Genomic DNA, 20433 nt, shown 5'->3' with positions numbered 1-20433 from the left:
CAAAAACGTAGAACCAAACTTACACCATGTTGTAGTGCTCTGAATTAGCTTTCCAATGCCTATAAGAACTCTGAAATCCGATATTCTGAAAGAAAGTTATGGCCATTTTACTAAGACAGTCTTTTTACCATTTTCAGTACAATTTTTTATTTTTTATTTTTTTCAGTGACGAAAATTCTGACGGGATTAAATTTGACGGCCATCATGGGCTGAAACTAAAAAACTCTTTCATTTTCTCTAAACATGGCCAAACTAGGGCATATTATATATCAAATTTTATGGAAATGTCGACCCAGATCCAATGGTGAGGTCTATTTTTACCCAAGAGGTCATTTCTGCATGCTACCCCCCAAAACCCTCATTTAAAATGAGACATCCGGAAAAAAATAAAAATTTTCCAACAATTTCACATGCCCAAATCTATTAACATCCCATCATAACAGCAAATCCAAAACCCTCAGATCTGCAATAAATCATTCATATATCTTGCCCTTTCTTTTATCCTCTCATGCATTCCCATGGATTCAATCTAGGGTTACAATAATAAAACCATAGCTCTGATACCACTTGTAAGGAAACTTGGCAAGAAAGAATATAACCACTATTTTCACATAACCCATAATAGATCTAAAATAAACACAGAATTAAAATCTACATGCAAGAGAATAGACAACATACCCACAAAAATTGTGACACAAGATATACCCTGGGAAACCCTCATTGAGGGAAAAACTCAGCCTTCAAAAGCATCCATCACCATGTATTATTCAGCAAAAATACCATTGCCATACAACCATGGAAGCCTTTATGGCCATAGCCACAACCGAGAAAACTATGTGAACAAGCATGAATCCACACATCCCATGCCATGCTTTCAACCTTCACAAATGCTCCCTTGGCTAACCTGTCAAGCCTTGTCCCACTCGACTCTTGCCTTTTTTCTTCTCCTTGTCACTTTTTCTCTCTCACACACAACAACTACCCTTGTGGCTGCTTATATAGTAGCAAGTCCCACAAAACCACCAAGTGGTATTACATAAACCATGTGCTACCTAACCCATTGACCCCACATTTAATATTGGGCATTTAATTCTTTTTCTCAATATTAAATAATTACATGAAATATTTTCACAATGTTACAATACAACTCATCAAGAATATTCCATGGGAATCTTTACATGTTGCACGTCCATCTAGGCACAACATTACATAATAAAAATAAAATAATAAAATAACAATATTATGCAATGTGTGCAACACCCATTATCTCAACAATGGTCACAATGGAATAGAAGACAAAATATACATTAAGAAGATAGAAATCTAGTGCCAAAATGCCACATTGGATGCTAGATACCATTGGGAGTTTCATAACTCTGAAGGGCCTCATTAAAGAAATAAATAGTAGCAAAAACCAGATGTATCAAAAATTGAGTCAAGAACACTGTGGAACAAAGAAAGATGTCTATGTTCTGCTGCATCCTTATCTATGTGCTAGGATGGAATTCATGCCATAGCTATGATGGCACAACAACTAGAAATGGTGCTAGGAAGAACAATGCCTGGAGGACATGTAGGAGTTTGTGGATATTGAAGATGTTCTTGCAAGATGGATACAGGTATGACATAATTCAAATTGAACACCAATGCAACATAAGAGGTTTTGTTTGTGAGATGAATCTTGATCATTGCCTAGAAAATCATTATATGATTTGAGAAAACTTTTAAGATACAAAAATAATTAGGAGTATTTAGGAGGCATTGATATTGTTAATTAGATAACAATAATAATAATTCTCAATGATTATTTGTTTATTAAGTAATAGTTTACTTTCAAAAGGTGTGATTGAACCTTTGAAAAATAACAACTCTTCATTTGAATGGTTACATTTACTGATATCAAATATAAATAAGAAGAGAATGACAATAGAAAAAGACACAAAAATATTCATAAAGCATTTAGGAAAAATTATTTTATATTACTTATACAGAGGGATAAGGAGTTTACTTTTATTTTGTAATATAAATTCTATTAATTAATTTTAATAATAAAATAAAATGCTCTTTGTTTATTCTAAAAGGCATGGAGATTTAAATTGTAGATGAATCATCTTTGTAATTATTATTTGGAATTTTGTATACAATTTAAATGTCGGATATGTGGACAAGGTCACTTAGAATTTAAATCTGATCATCACAAATAGTGTTAAATAGTAAATTGTTTCCTTATCTGTGTTCAAGATGTCTCCCTACAAAATGAGTTAAATTCAATCTCGACTAATTTAAGATTTTGCACATATATTTCACCTGCCAAATATTCACTATTTAATTATTGGTAGTAAAGTGTGTAAAATATTATAAAGTTGTATGTGAAAATTTGACTTTATTGCTCAGACGAGTAGAGGCACTAGTCTTTTTATTATTGAAGTTAGAAAATCTCTAACTTCCTTCCTACAAGCATCAAATCCAAACATTATATAAAACAATCAAACACTCAGCATCTAGTTTCTTTTAATCAAGTACAAGAACCTTTCAAGCTATAGAACTCCAAGGCTTAAATTTTCCTTAGAAAAGCTCTGAACCAAGTGATTAGGTTCGAGCAGAAGATCTACCCGCCTTGGTGTAGTGAAGATTGAAGTATAGGGGAATCAAGAAGTATTCTCATTCATTGGAAAGAACTTATTATGAAGACCTATTAGAAATGTGGCAGGCTCTTGGATTTTCAATCTATTGTTTTGGGAACCAATAGATTGGTGACTTTACTAGGCAGAGTTGCTCACAATAGATCATTGTGAAGCAATTCAGAGTTTTTAGAGTTTTAAATTTTGTAAGACCATAATTAGAAAGGAGTTATCCTTTTTTTTTTTAAAGCATACTCTATTGGAAGTAAGAACCCAAAAAATCAATACATTCCTTAGAAGGGGTGGTGACTCTATTCAGTAAAGTTTGAGTTTGTAGCTCTACTATGGGAAGAGATTTAGAAGGAAATGATTTCATTACCTAACATGAAGAATATGTAGTATTATCAGGAAAATAATCTATGTTACACCATGGAGGAAGTAGACATACACTTGCTTGATGCCTTTTTCAATCTCGAAAGATATGAAGGCGAGACATCGATACATTTGTTTATAAGGACATTCAATATATTTTAAGAAGTACCTTTAGACATCATTCATCTATGTAAGGAATTGATAAGAAAGTTTTGTGAGTTGGGAATCTCACTAAAATTCCTGATTTCAAGCTTATCTTTCAAATATTGGATGAAAGTTCAAGTTATCTATCTTCTTTGGATGCATTTTGGAGCTTAGAAAGGCAAGAAGATGAATCTGCAACACAATTCTTCATGGGAATGTTTAATTCTTATCAAGAAATACCTTCAAAATACAAACCTCCATCATCTAATATTCTCAAAAGGATGCAAGAATTAGGTCTCCTATATATCAGTTTCTTAACTTTCTCAAACTCATGGATAATGAACTAGTTGCAGAGGAAGATGAATGCAGGACTGAAGTAACAAATGAGTCAAGTGAAGTTTCAGATTTGAATAGAGATGAAAATTTTGGATATTCAAAAGGAGAATCAGCCCTTGATGATACTTATATGCCTACAAATGACAATAAATTTGATAATGTGGAAGAGGATTCTCTTAGTGTGGAGGATATTTCAGCCTTGTTAGATTTGGAATATCAATTTTTTTTTTTGAAAGAAATGGTCTGAATTTTTTCTCAAATTACCATGGAGATCAAGGAGATGGATTAGCACATTCTCAAGAGGTAATGGATGAAGGTGTTGGTAATTTAGAAGAATCATATAGTGAGGGTGAAGTAGAGCTGCATACAATGTGTGAACATGGGTAAGTTTCAGAAGATAAAGACAATGAAGACCTCGGCCTTGTTGAAGACCCACTTGATGATCCAAACGAAAGCTCTCATGATAGTATGGCTGAATTCCCTATATTCCTGAACCCATTGTTCAAAGAAGAAGTAATTGAAGACAACTCTGAATTCACTACATTCTCAAATCCATTGCTTGAAGAGAATTTTCCCTACAATCAAGTCTATCAATGTCATGATGAAGATAGTGGGTCTGATTTTGAAATTGATGAAACTCATGAAGTGTATTTAGAAAGTGAAACATCTTTGAATTCATCCTATGAGAAGGAGGTACATCAAACATGTGAAGGTGAGGTGGAATCAAGTAGGCATAATGGGGAGGATATGTTGAATCGTATTTCTAAAAAATTTCTAAGTGTCACATCTGATGGAATTCTTGATGAGAGAAAGGTAGCATTTCCTATATATGAAGCATCTTTGAAACTTTCTTGTGAGGAGAAACAATATCTTGAGTCTAGGGATAGGGCAGATTGTGTACAAGGAAATATCCAAACAAAAAGGATTGATCTAGATGCTGGTATAATTAATCAAATACAAAAGAATTCTCCAAGAAGCAAAAACCACAGTGCACCTAATACAAGTTTGATATATGGGCAGTGGATTGAAATGATAAAAGAAAGGCATATCATGATTAGAAAAAAGAAAGTGTTACATGATCAAAATCAAGTGTTTGATAAAGGAAGGATATATGTTCATTTTTGGGGGGCCTGGGGCCACACAAATTTCACCTTGCATCATTATGCATGGATGCTCGGTCTACTCCTCAAGAGATAGCTATGATCTTGCTATGCTCACAAGGAGCAGACATCCCTAGAAAGAGCCACTGATGGAACTCTAAATTTTGGCAAATTTAGAGTCCTAAGCACCATGTCAAGGGGCTAATTTTCAAATCTTACCCACCATTTATATTCAAACAATATGCTTCAAAATACAAAAAGGTTATGGTTAGAGGAATATGGAAAAGGAAGTTATTTGATCTAGACATGCATTACAACACTATCCAAACTAGCTTGTGCAATTTGTTAAACAATTTATATGAAGAGAACTCAAATACCAATACAGACAACCCTGATCTCTATTGCAGAATAACAAAATATCTTATTTGTATCTAGATTATAGTATGTGAAAGATAACAGCAAGTGTGATACTGGGGGCATTCTAGTTTGGAACGTGATGAAGAATGTGGCATCAACACTAGAAAAATTGTTTAGTATGAGGAGAGGGACTACTTTACATTCCTTTTGATTGTTCTTCACATCCTATTTTTTATCATTGGTTGGGTGATTGTAAGGCAGATTTTTTACCTAGATCACCATTGATTTAAATAATGCTTGCAGCCGTTTGTCCCACTGTTGGAAGCACCTCTAAGTTCAGATTAGGTTAGCTGTTTATCTTCTTATTCACTCCATATGCAACGTTAGCAGTGACAAGCACTAATTCAGCAGTGACTATATGTAGTGAGTTTTGAATAGAAAAGCATTAGGAGATGATTAAAAAATATAATCGATGCTACAAGACGAAAATCATGAAAGGCAAACAATAAAAGCATGTGTAAAGGAAGATAAAAGCCTACATGTATGGTTCAATATCAAGAATCTGCATGCGAGTGTAAAAGCTTGCCAAATTGCATTCTCTCACCATGGTACTCTGTCTAGGCCCAAACATGGAGATTGCTCCAGATGTGATTGCAAATCAGTCAAATATCAAAAAGCAATGTTTCAGTCTTCTACAAATTGGCATGCATCGCACGACTGCATTTGGTATAATAGAGTGATTGACTCCAGAGACCATTTATGCATCAAATGTATCTTGTGCATGAACAATAAACTTTCATATCCCAGAGGCAATGAACAAACAAAGGAGTCATACTTGGCAGGAGTGACAAGTATCTGAGGCAGATAGGAGTTTTGAGTCAAAATGTATGTTTCAGTAATAGAAATCCTATAGATGGTCACAATGGAATAGAAGACCAAATATACATTAAGAAGATAGAAATCCAGTGCCAGAATGCCATATTGGATGTTAGATACCATCGAGAGTTTCATAACTTTGAAGGGCCTCATTAAAAAGATAAATAGTAGCGGCAACTAGATGTATCAAAAATTGAGTCAAGAACAGCGTGGAACGAAGAAAGATGTCCGTGTTTTGCCGCATCCTTATCTATGTGCAAGGATGGAATTCATGCCATATCTATGATGGCACAACAACCAGAAATGGTGCTAAGAAGAACAATGAGATTGCGGTTACTGAAGATGTTCTTGCAAGATGGATACTGGTACGACACAATTCATATTGAACACCAATGCAACATAAGAGGTTTTGTTTTAGAGATGAATCTCGATCATTGCCCAGAAAATCATTATATGATTTGAGCAAACTTTTAAGATACAAATAATAATTGGAAGTATTTAGGAGGCATTGATATTGTTAATTAGATAACAATTATAATCATTCTCAATGATTATTTGTTTATTAAGTAATAGTTTACTTTCAAAAGGTGTCATTGAACCTTTGAAAAATAACAACTCTTCATTGGAAGGGTTACATTCACTATTACCAAATATAAATAAGAAGAGAATGACTATAGATAAAGACACAAAAATATTCAGAAAGCACTTAGATTCTTATTTAGGAGAAATTATTTTATATTACTTGTATAGAGGGATAAGGAGTTTAATTTCATTTTGTAATATAAATTCTATTAATTTATTTATTTTAATAATAAAATAAAATATTCTTTGTTTATTCTAAAAGACATGGAGATTTAAACTACAGATGAATCATCCTTTGTAATTATTATTTAGAATTCTGTATACAATTTAAATGTTGGATATGTGGACAAGGTCATTTAGAATTTAAATTTGATCATCACAAATAGTGTTAAATATTAAATTGTTTTCTTATCTATGTTCAATATGTCTTCCTGCCAAATGAGTTAAAATTCAATCTAGACTAATTTAAGATTGCATATATATTTCACTTGGCACATATTCATTATTTAATTTTTGGTAGTAACGTGTGTAAAACATTATAAAGTTGCATGTGAAAATTCTCTTAAGTTGACTCTATTGCTTAGATGAGCAGAGGCACTGGCCTTTTTATTATTGAATTCAAAAAATCTATAACTTCCTTCCTACAAGCATCAAATCCATTATTAAAAAAACTTTATACAAAACAATCAAACACTTAGCATCAAGTTTTCATTTTAATCAAGTACAAGGACCTTGTGAGCCGTAGAACTCTGAGGATTAAATTTTCTTTAGAAAAGCTCTGAACTAAGTGATCAGGTTCAAGAAGAAGGTCTACCTGCCTTGGTGTAGTGAAGCTTGAAGTATAGGAGAATCGTGAAGTATTCTCATTCATTGGCAAGAGCCTATTATGAAGTCCTATTAGAGATGTGGGCTCTTGGATTACTAATATGTAGTTTGCGGAACCAATAAAATGGCGACTTTACTAGGCAGAGTTGCTCACAATAGATCATTGTGAAGTGATTCAAAGTTTTAAATTTTTTAAGACCATAATTAGAAAGGAGTTATCTTAGTTTTTTTAAAAGCATACTCTGTTGGAAGTAAGGACCCAAAAAATCAATACATTCCTTAAAAGAGGTGGTGACTCTATTCGATAAAGTTTGAGTTGGTAGCTCTACTAAGGGAAGAGACTCAAAAGGAAATGATTTTATTACCTAACATGTAGAATATGTACTATTATCAGGAAAAAAATCTATATTACACTAGGTAGAAGTAGACATACACCCACTTGATGCATTTTCCAATCTAGAAAGATATGAAGGTGGGACATTGACACATTTGTTCATAAGGACATTCAATATTTTTCAGGAAGTACATTTAGACATCATTCCTCTATGTAAGGAATTGATAAGAAAGTTTGTGAGTTTGGAATCTCACTAAAATTTTTGCTTTGAAGCTTCTGTTTCAAATATTGAATGAAAGTCCAAGTTATCTATCTTCTTTGGATGCATTTTGGAACTTAGAAAAGAGAAAAGATAAATTCGCAACATGATTCTTCATGGGAATGTTAATAAAAACCTCCATAATCTAATCTTCTCAAAAGGATGTAGGAATTAGGTCTCTTATATATTGGTTTCTTAAGTTTATCAAACTCATGGATAATGAACCAGTTGCAGAGGAAAAGGAATGCAGGACAGAAGTAACAAATGAGTCAAGTGAAGTTTCAACTTTGAATGGAGATGAAAATTTTGAATATTTAGAAGGAGAATCAGCCCTTGATGATACTTATATGCCTACAAATGATAGAAAATTAGATAATGAGGAAGAGGACTCTCTTAATGTGGAGGAGATTTCAGCCTTGTTAGATCTGGAATATCAAAAAAATATTGAAAGAAATGGTCTAAATTTTTTCTCAAATTACCATGGAGATCAAGATGATGGATTATTGCATTCTCAAGAGGTAATGGATGAAGGTGATGGTAATTCACAAGAATCATATAGTGAGGATAAAGTAGAACTGCATACAATGTGTGAACATAGGGAAGTTTCAAAAGATAAAGACAATGAAGAGCTGCCTTGTTGATGACATGCTTGATGATTGAAATGAAATCTCTCATGATAGTATGGCTGAATTCTCTATATTCCTAAACCCATTGTTTCAAGAAAAAGTAATTGAAGATAGGTCTAAATTCATTACATTCGCAAATCTATTATTTGAAGAAGATTTTCTTTGTGATCAAGTCTATCAGTGTCATGATGAAGATAGTGGGTCTAATTTTGAAATTAATGAAACTCGTGAAGTGTATTAAGAAGTTGAAACATATTTGAATTCATCCTATGAGTAGGAGGTACATCAAACATGTGAAGGTGAGGTGGAATCAGCCATGCATAATGGGGAGGATGAGTTGAATAGTTCTAAAAAAATTATTAGTGTCACATCTGATAGAAATCTTGATGAGAGAAAGGTTGCATTTCCTGAATATGAACTATCTTTGAAACTTTCTTGTTAGAAGAAACACTATCTTGAGTACGGGGATAGGGAAGATTGTATACAAGGAGATACCCAAACAAAAAGGATTGATCTAGATGCTGGTATAACTAATCAAATGCAAAAGAATTCTCCAAGAAGAAAAAACCATAGTGCACCTAATACAAGTTTGATAAATGGGCAACAGATCGAAATGATGAAAGAAAGGCATATCATGATTAGAAGAAAGGAAGTGTTACATGATCAGAATCAAGTGGTTGATAGATGAAAGGATCTTTTTTGGTGGGCCTACAGGCACCCAAATTTCACCTTGCATCATTAAACATCAATGCTTAGTCTACTCTTCTAGAGATAGCTATGATCTCACTATGCTTACAGGGACCATACTTCCCCAAAAAGAACCACTGATGGAATTCTAAATTTTGGCAAATTTAGAGTCCCAAAAACCATGTCAATGGGCTAATTTTTAGATCTTACCCACTACTTATATTCAAACAATATGCTTTGAAATACAAAAAGGTTATGGTCAAAGGAATATGGAATAGGAAGTTGTTTGATCTAGGCATGCATTGTAGCACTATCCAAACTAGTTTGTGCAATTCGTCAAACAATTTATATGAAGAGAATGAAAATACCAATATACACAACCCTAATCTCTATTGTAGAATTACCAGATATCTTATCTATATATAGATTACTACCTAAGAAATATAAAAGTAAGTGTGATATTGGGGGCATTCTAGTTTGGAATGTGATGAAGACTTGTTGCATCAACACCAGAAAAATTTCTTAGTATGAGGAGAGGGACTACTTCACATTCCTTTTGATTGTTCTTCACATCCATTTTTTTATCACAAGTGGGGTGAATGTAAAATAGATCTCTTATGTAGATCACCATTGATTCAAATAATGCTTCTGACCCTTTGTCCAAAAGTTGGAAGCACCACTAAATTCAGAACAGGTTAGCTATTTATCATCATATTCACTCCACATACAATGTTAGTGGTGACAAGGACCAATTCAATAGTGACTATATGTAGGTAGTTTTGAATAGAAAAACATTAGGAAATGATAAAAAATATAATCAATGCTACAAGATGAAAATCATCAAAGATAAACAATCAACACATGTGTAAAGGAAGGAAGGAGCCTGCTTTTATAGTTCTATATCCACAATGTGCATGCTAGTGTAAAATCTTACCACAATGTATTATCTCACTATGGTATTCTATCCAAGCTCAAACATGGAGATTGCTCTAGATGCAATTGCAAATTAGTCAAATATCAAAAAGCAATGTCTGAGTGAGCATGGTGGAGTCTTGTATAAATTGGCATGCATCGTACATGCCCTGCATTTGGTATAACAGAGTGATTGAAGCCAAAGACCATGTGTATGCATCAAAGGTATCTTGTGTGTGAATAGTAACCTTTCATACCCAAGTGGCAATGAACAAAAAAAGGAGTGATACTTGGTAGGAGTGACAAGTCTCTGGGCTTGATAGGAGTTTTGAATCAAAATCTATGTTTCAATCACATGAAACCTATAGATGGTCACAATGGAATAGAACATAGAAATCTTGTGCTAGAATACCATATTGGATGTTAGATGCCATCGAGAGTTTCATAACTTTGAAGGGCCTCATAAAAGAGATAAATAGTAGTGACAACTAGAGGTATCGAAGATTGAGTCAAGATCAGCGTGGAATGAAGAAAAATGTCTATGTTTTTTTGCATCCTTGTCTATGTGCCAGGATGGAATTCACGTCATAGCTATGATGGCACAACAACCAGAGATAGTGCTAGGAAGAACGATACTAGGAGGATGTGTAGTAGTTTGTGAAAACTAAAGACTTTCTTGCAAGATGGATACTGGGATGACAAAATTCATATTGAACACCAATGCAACATAAGAGGTTTCGTTTGTGAGATGAATCTCGATAATTGCCAAGAAAATCATTATATTGTATGAGAAAACTTTTAAAATACAAAAAAAATGGAGACTATTTAGGATGCATTGATATTGTTTATTAGATAACAAAAATAGTCATTACTGGTAATTATTTGTTTATTAAGTAATAGTTTACTTTCAAAGGGTATAATTGAACCTTTGAAACATAACTCTTAGGTTACATTTACTATTATAAAATATAAATTAGAAGTGAATGACTATAGACAAAGACATAGAAATATTCAAATTCATATTTAGGAGTAATTATTTTATATTACTTGAATAGAGGGATAAGGAATTTAATATAATTTTGTAATATAAATTACATTATTTTATTTTAATAATAAAATAAAATGCTCTTTATTTATTATAAAAGGCATGAAGATTTAAACTGCAGATGAATCGTCCTTTGTAATTATTATTTGAACTTTTTTATACAATTTAAATGTCAAATAAGTGGAAAAAGTTCATTTAGAATTTAAATTTTATTATCACAGATAGTTTAAAATATTAAATTTTTTTTCTATCAGTGCTCAATTTGTCTCCCTACCAAATGAGTTAAAATTTAATTTGGACTTATTTAAGATTGTGTATATGTTTGATTTGTCGCATCTTGATTATTCAATTGTTTTTTATTAAGAAAAATAAGTTTTATAAGGTTCTTAAAACTCAAATGTTCTTACATAACAAAGGGTTGCAAATTTATAAAACAAGCGCAGCAACAGAACAATGGCCAACAGAAAGGCGAGAACAAAAAACAAGTGAAAAGCCAAAATGAAAAAGACCTACAAAGACTATAGAAACCCAAGAAAGAACTTGAAAATTCTTCACTCATTCCCTTGCCTTCCTTTTGAGGTCTTCAATAGTCTATGCCATGAGCTCCTAGTTTTTTTTCATAGGTCTGATCCAAGTGGCTTTGGGTTATGTCCATTATGGTGTCCTCTTCCACCCTATCTTCAACATTGTGCTTCTCATCCTTCTCCATGAAAAAACCCCTAGCTTTCAGCTTACCACCAAGATTGACAATATTTTTAGTGAGAGAATTCAAAATATTGAGCATCTAATGAGCCATGTTATGGTTGCAATTCTCTAGATTTTGCATCCTTTTTTTAACCAACCTTATTCGATCCCCGTAGTCTATTGGGATCCCTTTCTCATTCCTCTTTTCCTACCTTTTGATCTATCCTATTCTATCTTTTACCTCCTCCAACTCATGAAAAAAGCCATTTAATAGATTACACATTGCCAATCATGCTATTTTTTGCATTATTGATCAAATTCACCCACCTCCCTCAAATTTTTTGTGAGCTTCGGTTCTATTACTTCCTCCAATTACATCTTGCCCTTTTTTTCTTCAAGGATTTGAGATTTATAACTTCGCTCAAAATTCCCATTTTTGAGGTTTTGGCATTGAATTTTCTCCAAGCCATACGCCTATCTTTTATAACAACCTCACTACTTTGCTCCCCCATTTTCTCCTTTTCTTGCTCTTGTGGGGGAAGGGGAAGGGGAGAGGGCACAAAGATCTTTGGACCCATATCATTTTTCTCTTCAAGAGACATGTCCTCCTCTTCTTTCCTCTTCTACTTCTTTTTGGGGTTAGCAGCCAACTTCTGCTAAATATCTACATCCTCTCCCTTTTTTCATCCTATGTGTCCATATCTTTTCTCTAATATTGATTATTTAGTTGTTGGCAGTAAAGTGTGTAAAACATTATAATGTTGTATGCGAAAATTCACTGAGGTTGACTATATTTCTTAGATGAGTAGAGGCACTAGTCTTTTTATTATTGAAGTTAGAAAATCTATAACTTCCTTCCTACAAGCATCAAATTCATTATTAACAAACTTTATACAAAATAATCAAACACCCAGCATCAAATTTTCATTTTAATCAAGTTTGAGGACATTGCCAGCCATAGAAGTCCAAGGCTTAAATTTGCTTTAGAAAATCTTTGAACCAAGTGATTATCTTCAAGGAGAAGGTCTACCCACCTTGGTGTAGCGAAGCTTGAAGTGTAGGGGAATCAAGAAGTATTTTCGTTCGTCGACTAGAACTTATTGTAAAGTCCTATTAGAGAAGTGGACAACTTCTTCGATTTCAAATGTATGGTTTTGGGAACCAATAGATTGGTGACACTACTCAACAAAGTTACTCACAATAGATCATTTTGAAGTGATTAAGAGTTTTAAATTTTGTAAGACCATAATTAGAAAGGAGTTATTTTAATTTGTTTAGAAGCATACTCTACTAGAAGTAAGAACCCAAAAAAAAATACATTCCTTAAAAGAGGTGGCAACTTTATTCAATAAAGTTTGAGTTGGTAGCTCTACTAAGGGAAGAGAATCAGAAGGAAATGATCTCATTACCTAACATGGAGAATATGTACTATTATTAGGGGAAAAAAATATGTTACACCATGGAGGAAGTAGACATACACCCACTTGATGCCTTTTTCAATCTAGAATTATATGAAGGCAAGACATCGACACATTTGTTCATAAGGACATTGAATGTTTTTTAGGAATTACCACCAAACATCATGCCCCCATGTAAGGAATTGATAAGAAAGTTTTTTGAGTTGGGAATCTTGCTAAAATATCCTAATTTGAAGCTTCTCTTTCAAATATTGGATGCATTTTGGAACTTAGAAAACCAAGAAGATGAATCTACAACACAATTATTCATGGGAATGTTTGATTCTTATCAAGAAATACCTTCAAAATACAAACCTCCATCATCTAATCTTCTAAAAATGATGCAAGAATTAGGACTCTTATATGATTATCAGTTTCTTAATTTTATCAAACTCATGGATAATGAACTTGTTGTAGAGGGAAATGAATGCAAGACTGAAGTAAAAAATTAGTCAAACAAAGTTTTAGATTTGAATGGAGATGAAAATTTTGAATATTCTAAAGGAGAATCAGCCCTTGATGATACTTATATGCCTAAAAATGATAGTAAATTTGATAATGAGGAAAGGGATTCTCTTAGTGTGGAGGAGATCTCAGCCATGTTAGATCTAGAATATCAAAAAAACATTGAAAGAATGATATGAATTTTTTCTCAAATTATCATGCAGAGCAAGGTGATGGATCAATGCATTCTCAAGAGGTACTAGATGAAGGAGATGGTAATTTACAAGAATCATATAGTGAGGATGAAGTAGAAGTGCATACAATGTGTGAACATGGGGAAGTTTCAAAAGATAAAGACAATGAAGAGCTCAGCCTTGTTGATGAAATACTTGGTTATCCAAATGAAAGCTCTCATCATAGTATGGCTGAATTCTCTATATTTTTGAACCCATTGTTCAAAGAAAAAGTAATTGAAGACAGGTCTAAATTCACTACATTCTCAAATCCATTGTTTGAAGAGGATTTTATCTGGGATCAAGTCTATCAGTGTTATGATGAAGATAGTGGGTCTGATTTTGAAATTGATAAAATTCATGAAGTGTATTTAGAAGGTGAAACATTTTTGAATTCATTCTGTGAGTAGGAGGTACATCAAACATGTGAAGGTGAGGGGGAATTATCCATGCACAATGTGGAGGATGTGTTGAGTAGTTTTAAAAAAATTCTTAGTGTTACATGTGATAGAATTCTTGATGTGAGAAAGGTAGCATTTCCTAGATATAAACCATGTTTGAAGCTTTCTTGTAACAAGAAACACTATCGTGAGTGTGGAGATAGGGCAGATTGTGTGCAAGGAGATATCTAAACAAAAAGGATTGATCTAGATGCTGGTATAAGTGATCAAATGTAAAAGAATTACCAAGAAGAAAAAAACCACTATGCACCTAATACAAATTTGATATATGGGTAGTAGATTCAAATGATGAAAGAAAGGCATATCATGATTAGAAGAAATGAGGTGTTACATGATCAAAGTAAAGTGTTTGATAGAGAAAGGATCTATGTCCATTTTTGGGGGGCCTAGGGCCACCCATATTTCACCTTGCATCATTAAGCATAGATGCTTGATCTACTCTTTTAGAGATAGCTATGATCTAGCTATGCTCACAAGGAGCATATGTCCCTAGAAAGAGCCATTGATGGAACTCTAAATTTTGGAAAATTTATAGGGGTATGTGTAGGATCATGGTGTGCCAAAAAGTGGTGATCTAAAAAATCTATAGTTCTGAAATATCTCAAACCATTTCAAAATCTATTCCAACTTTTTTCCCACCCACCTTGATACTAAATTAAAACAATTAATATCTTTATAAGGTCTACTATATCTTTTGATACCAAACCTATATGGTCAACTTTAAAAACATCCTGAAAATGCACTTTTGGTCTGTTTCTATGTGATTTTTAATTCAAACATGTAGCTAATGACTTTTTTTTCACCAAAAATTGATGAAATGAAAAGGGTTTCTTAAGAATGTTCTTATCTTTTCATAAATGTAAGGTTTGTCAAATTATGATTTTAGTAAGTAATTATTACTTATTTTCTAATGGAGTTATGTATAAAGTGCCAACTAACACACTACTTGAAAAACAACTATAACTTTCAAATGATACAACATTTTTTAAATCCAAAAGATGCATCACATTCTATGTTTCTTCTACTATAAGGAAAAAGAATGAAACATTGAATTTTGTAGGGTTTTGAATTAGTTAAGGTGGTCAGACATGAGAGTTTTTTAATTCACAAATTACTAAAGTCAAAAATTAATTTATTATTATTTATTTAGAATAAAAATACCCAAAAATATGTGTTACATCTAGGCATGAGTCTACTACTTATATCTAGAATATTATTAAAAAATATTATCATTTAATTTTGATTAAGGTGGTCAAATATACGTCTACTTCTTTTTTTTGTTCTGAAATTTTTGTAATATTGTGTTAAAATTCAAAATTTTGACCAATCAAATTTCTTTTTTGATATAAGTCCTAGTAGTTTAGAAACTAGATTCAATTTTTTAGAGATTTTTTTCTTTCAACTTTTTGATATAAAGTTAATAACAAGCAGAAAATTGCACATCAAGTTGACATAACGCTAAATTTCTAATTTTTTATTGCCACTTAAGAGCATAGTTTGGTTGACCATGATCCTGCACATACCCATAGTCCCAAAAACCATGTCAAGGGGCTAATTTTTCAGATCTTACCCACTACTTATATTCAAACAATATGCTTCAAAATAAAAAAAGGTTATGATTCGTTGAATATGGAAAAGGAAGTTGTTTGATCTAGGCATACATTGCAACACTATCTAAACTAGCTTGTGCTATTCATCAAACAATTTATATGAAGAGCATGCAAATACTAATACAAACAATTCTGATATCTATTGTAGAATAACTAGAATAACAAGTGTTATATTGGGGGCATTCTGGTTTGGAATGTGATGAGGATTTGTGGCATCAGCACTAGAAATATTTCTTAGTATGAGGAGAGCGACAACTTCACATTCCTTTTGATTTTTCATCACATCTTTTTTTTTTATCACAGGTTGGGTGATTGTAAGGTAGATCTTTTAACTGTAGGATTTAAACAACAACAACAACATAATAATTAAAATGATAATATTCAGAATAGGGGAGGCTCTATTTTACCGCAGAGAAAAAAACTAACTTTTTTATTGTTGCATCATTCATATGTATATATCATTACATCTTACAACTATCATCTATAAAACTCTTCTATGAAACTTACGATGAAAATCACTGCTTGTCATAACAGTTGAACTGTTATTGACTGGTCCTTTATTACATGTAAAACTTTGTGGAACCTGCGATAGAGATGGACTAATAGATTTATTGCTTGTAACAGCAAGTGCTATTGAAGTTCTAATGCAAAGTGAAATATGAAACAATCTACAAAAAACTAATTTAAATCGCCACTCATTATGTGAATCCTTGGCTTGGACAATGCATAAGAAATGGGATGGTGGAACTGATGGTTGCAAAAATGGTTGAACTAGTTGTTTAAAGAGAAGATCTCGGCATTAATCTTCATACTCCCCCTTGATGTTGAGAGGACTCACAATCTGATCTCTGAGTGCTAAAAATTGATCTCTTGCAATTGCTTTTGTGAAGATGTCTGGGATTCGCTCCTTTCTGTTGATGTACTTCAACTCAACCGATTTATTTTGTACCAAATCTATGATGAAATGTTGTTTCAAATCAAAGTGTTTGGTCCTGCTATGATGAACCAGATTCTTGGCCAATTTAATAGCACTTATATTGTCACAAAAGATCATGGTAGGCTGAACCTTTATCTCTCCAATTTCTTCAAGAAGCTTTCTAAGCCATAAAGCTTGTGTGCTAGCTGAAGTGACCGCAACATATTTTGCTTCTGTAGAAGAGAGACCAACCATACTTTTCTTCTTTGAACTCCATGTAATTAAACCAGAACCCAAATAAAAATAATTACCAGATGTAGATTTTTGGTCATCCAAACAACCTCCCCAATCTGAATCACTAAAGCCAACAAGCTCAAACTTATTAGAAGAATAGTGAATACCAAAATCTACTGTGCTTTTCACATACCTCAAAATTCTCTTGGCTGCCTTTATATGTTCCTCTGATGGATTTGTCATATACCTTGAAACCAATGAAACTAAATAAGCAATATCAGGCCTTGTGTGAGTTAAAAATATCAAACTCCCCACAATGCTCCTGTATAATGTCTCATCAACAATTTCAGCACCATCATCTCTACATAATGTAACTCCATGAGCAATTGGAGTGGAAAGAGGTTTACAATCAGCCATATCAAATTTCTTCAACATATCTTTTGCATACTTTTCTTGACAAATAAAAATTTCATCTTTACCGTGATAAACCTCCATGCCAAGAAAGTACTTCATGAGACCTAAATCTTTCATCTCAAACTCATTCATCATAGCAACTTTAAATTCATCTTTCATCTTTGAACTACTACCCATATATAACAAATCATCAACATACAAACTCACAATTGGAATATCATTACCTTCTTGTTTGTAGTAAAGGGTAGGATCACTCTTACTTCTTTGAAAGCCATTCTGCTGAAAATATCCATCTATTCTTGCATACCATGCACGTGGTGCTTGCTTGAGGCCATACAAAGCCTTCTTCAACTTGTAGACATAATCTTCTTTGCCTTGAATCTCAAAACCTTGTGGCTGTCCCACATATACCTCTTCTTCTAAGTACCCATTCAAGAAGGCACTTTTCAAATCCATGTGATGAATACTTCATTTCTTTTGAGCTGCAAGAGAGATTAGCATCCTAATAGTTTCTTGTCTTGCTACTGGTGCAAAAGTTTCTTCATAATCAATGCCATACCTTTGAGTGAAACCTTTAGCTACCAATCTTGCCTTCTGTCTTATAACACTCCCATCACTATTATACTTGGTCTTATAGATCGATTTTGTGCCAATATTTTTCTTCTCATGTGGAAGATCTACAAGCTCCCATGTCTCATTCCTATGAATGGAATCCATCTCTTCGTTCATTGCTTGCATCCAAACTTCATTAGCACACACATCTTCAAAACATGATGGCTCAAAATCAGCTTTAGCAAGCAATGCAAAATTTACTGTCTCACCTATTGGATCTTCTTCATGTGCTTGATTTTGACACCTCTCATAGATATCACTCAATCTTCTTACCTTCCTTGGAGGACTTGAGGATGGATTTGCTCTTGGGATTGGTGAGGAGTTTCTTGATGGGCTTGGTGATCTTGAAATAGAACCACTAGCTGGCTGCTCATGTGGAAGATCTACAAGCTCCCATGTCTCATTCCTATGAATGAGACATGGGAGCTACCAATCTTTCCTTGTGTCTTTCAACACTCCCATCACTATTATACTTGGTCTTATAGACCATTTTGTGCCAATCTTTTTTTTCTCATGTGGAAGATCTACAAGCTCCCATGTCTCATTCCTATGAATGGAACCCATCTCTTCATTCATTGCTTGCATCCAAACTTCATTAGCACACGCATCTTCAAAACATGATGGCTCAAAATCAGCTTTAGTAAGTAATGCAAAATTTACTGTCTCACCTATTGGATCTTCTTCCTGTGCTTTATTTTGACACCTCTCATAGATATCACTCAATCTTCTTACCTTCCTTGGAGGACTTGAGGATGGACTTGCTCTTGGGATTGGTGAGGAGTTTCTTGGTGGGCTTGGTGATCTTGAAATAGAACCACTAGCTGGCTGCTCATGTGGAAGATCTACAAGCTCCCATGTCTCATTCCTATGAATGAGACATGGGAGCTACCAATATTTCCTTGTGTCTTTCAACACTCCCATCACTATTATACTTGGTCTTATAGACCCATTTTGTGCCAATCTTTTTCTTCTCATGTGAAAGATCTACAAGCTCCCATGTCTCATTCCTATGAATGGAATCCATCTCTTCATTCATTGCTTGCATCCAAACTTCATTAGCACATGCCTCTTCAAAACATGATGGCTCAAAATCAGCTTTAACAAGTAATGCAAAATTTACTGTCTCACCTATTGGATCTTCTTCATGTGCTTGATTTTGACACCTCTCATAGATATCACTCAATCTTCTTACCTTCCTTTGAGGACTTGAGGATTGACTTGCTCTTGGGATTGGTGAGGAGTTTCTTGGTGGGCTTGGTGATCTTGAAATAGAACCACTAGTTGGCTACTCATTATCATTATCAGCAATATCATCATCATCCAAAACTAATTTTGGCTTTTCAACATGTTTTTTTTTATGACCATAAACTGCCCCTTCATCAAAAATCACATCTCTTGAAACAAAAATCTTATTAGTAATAGGATTGAATAATTTATAAGCTTTGCTTTCCTCACTATAGCCCACAAAAATACATGATTCACTTTTAGCATCTAGCTTTTGCCTATTCTGATCAGGGATGTGAACATAAGCCAAACAACCAAAAACTTTAAAATGATTTACGTTAGGCTTTTTCTCATACCATGCTTCATATGGAGTCATCTTGTGTAGGGCACTTGTAGGACTCCTGTTGAGAATATATACGACTGTAGCAACTGAATCAGCCCAATAAGAATTGTTCAAACCCTTGGTTTGTAACATGCTCCTTGCCATTTCTACCATAGTATGGTTCTTCCTTTCAGCCACTCCATTCTGTTGGGGTGTGTATGCAGTTGTGTGTTGTCTTTTGATGCCATTCATCTCACAAAAATTCTGAAAATTGTTTGAGCAAAACTCTCCTCCTCGATCCATTCTCAAACATCTGATTGTGTTCCCTTTCTCATTCTCTACATGAGCTTTAAACCTCTTGAATGTATCAAAGGCTTCATCCTTAGTCTTCAAAAAAATACCCAACACATGCGTGAGTAATCATCTATAAAAGTAATGAAATATGATGACTCACCCAAGATTTCTATTTGCATTGGACCAGAAATATCAGAATGAATAAGCTGAAGTGGGTATTGGGCCCTCCATGTATTGCCTTTTGGAAATGATTCCCATGAATGTTTCCCTTTTGCAAACCCTTCACAAATCTATTTATGCTCTTCAACCTTGGGAAATCCAAGAACTAATGCATTTGATGTTAGATTCTTCAAACTATTGAAATTCAAATGGCCATACCTGAGATGCCACAACCGACATTTATCCTCATAAGCCATATTGACAACCTGATTATCATTTTGACCAAACTTCAA

Source organism: Cupressus sempervirens, chromosome 7, assembly GCF_028749045.1.
Source record: "Cupressus sempervirens isolate cs-2001-9-10 chromosome 7, ASM2874904v1, whole genome shotgun sequence".
In the NCBI taxonomy this organism is placed as follows: Eukaryota; Viridiplantae; Streptophyta; class Pinopsida; order Cupressales; family Cupressaceae; genus Cupressus; species Cupressus sempervirens.
This window is presented reverse-complemented; position numbering follows the sequence as displayed.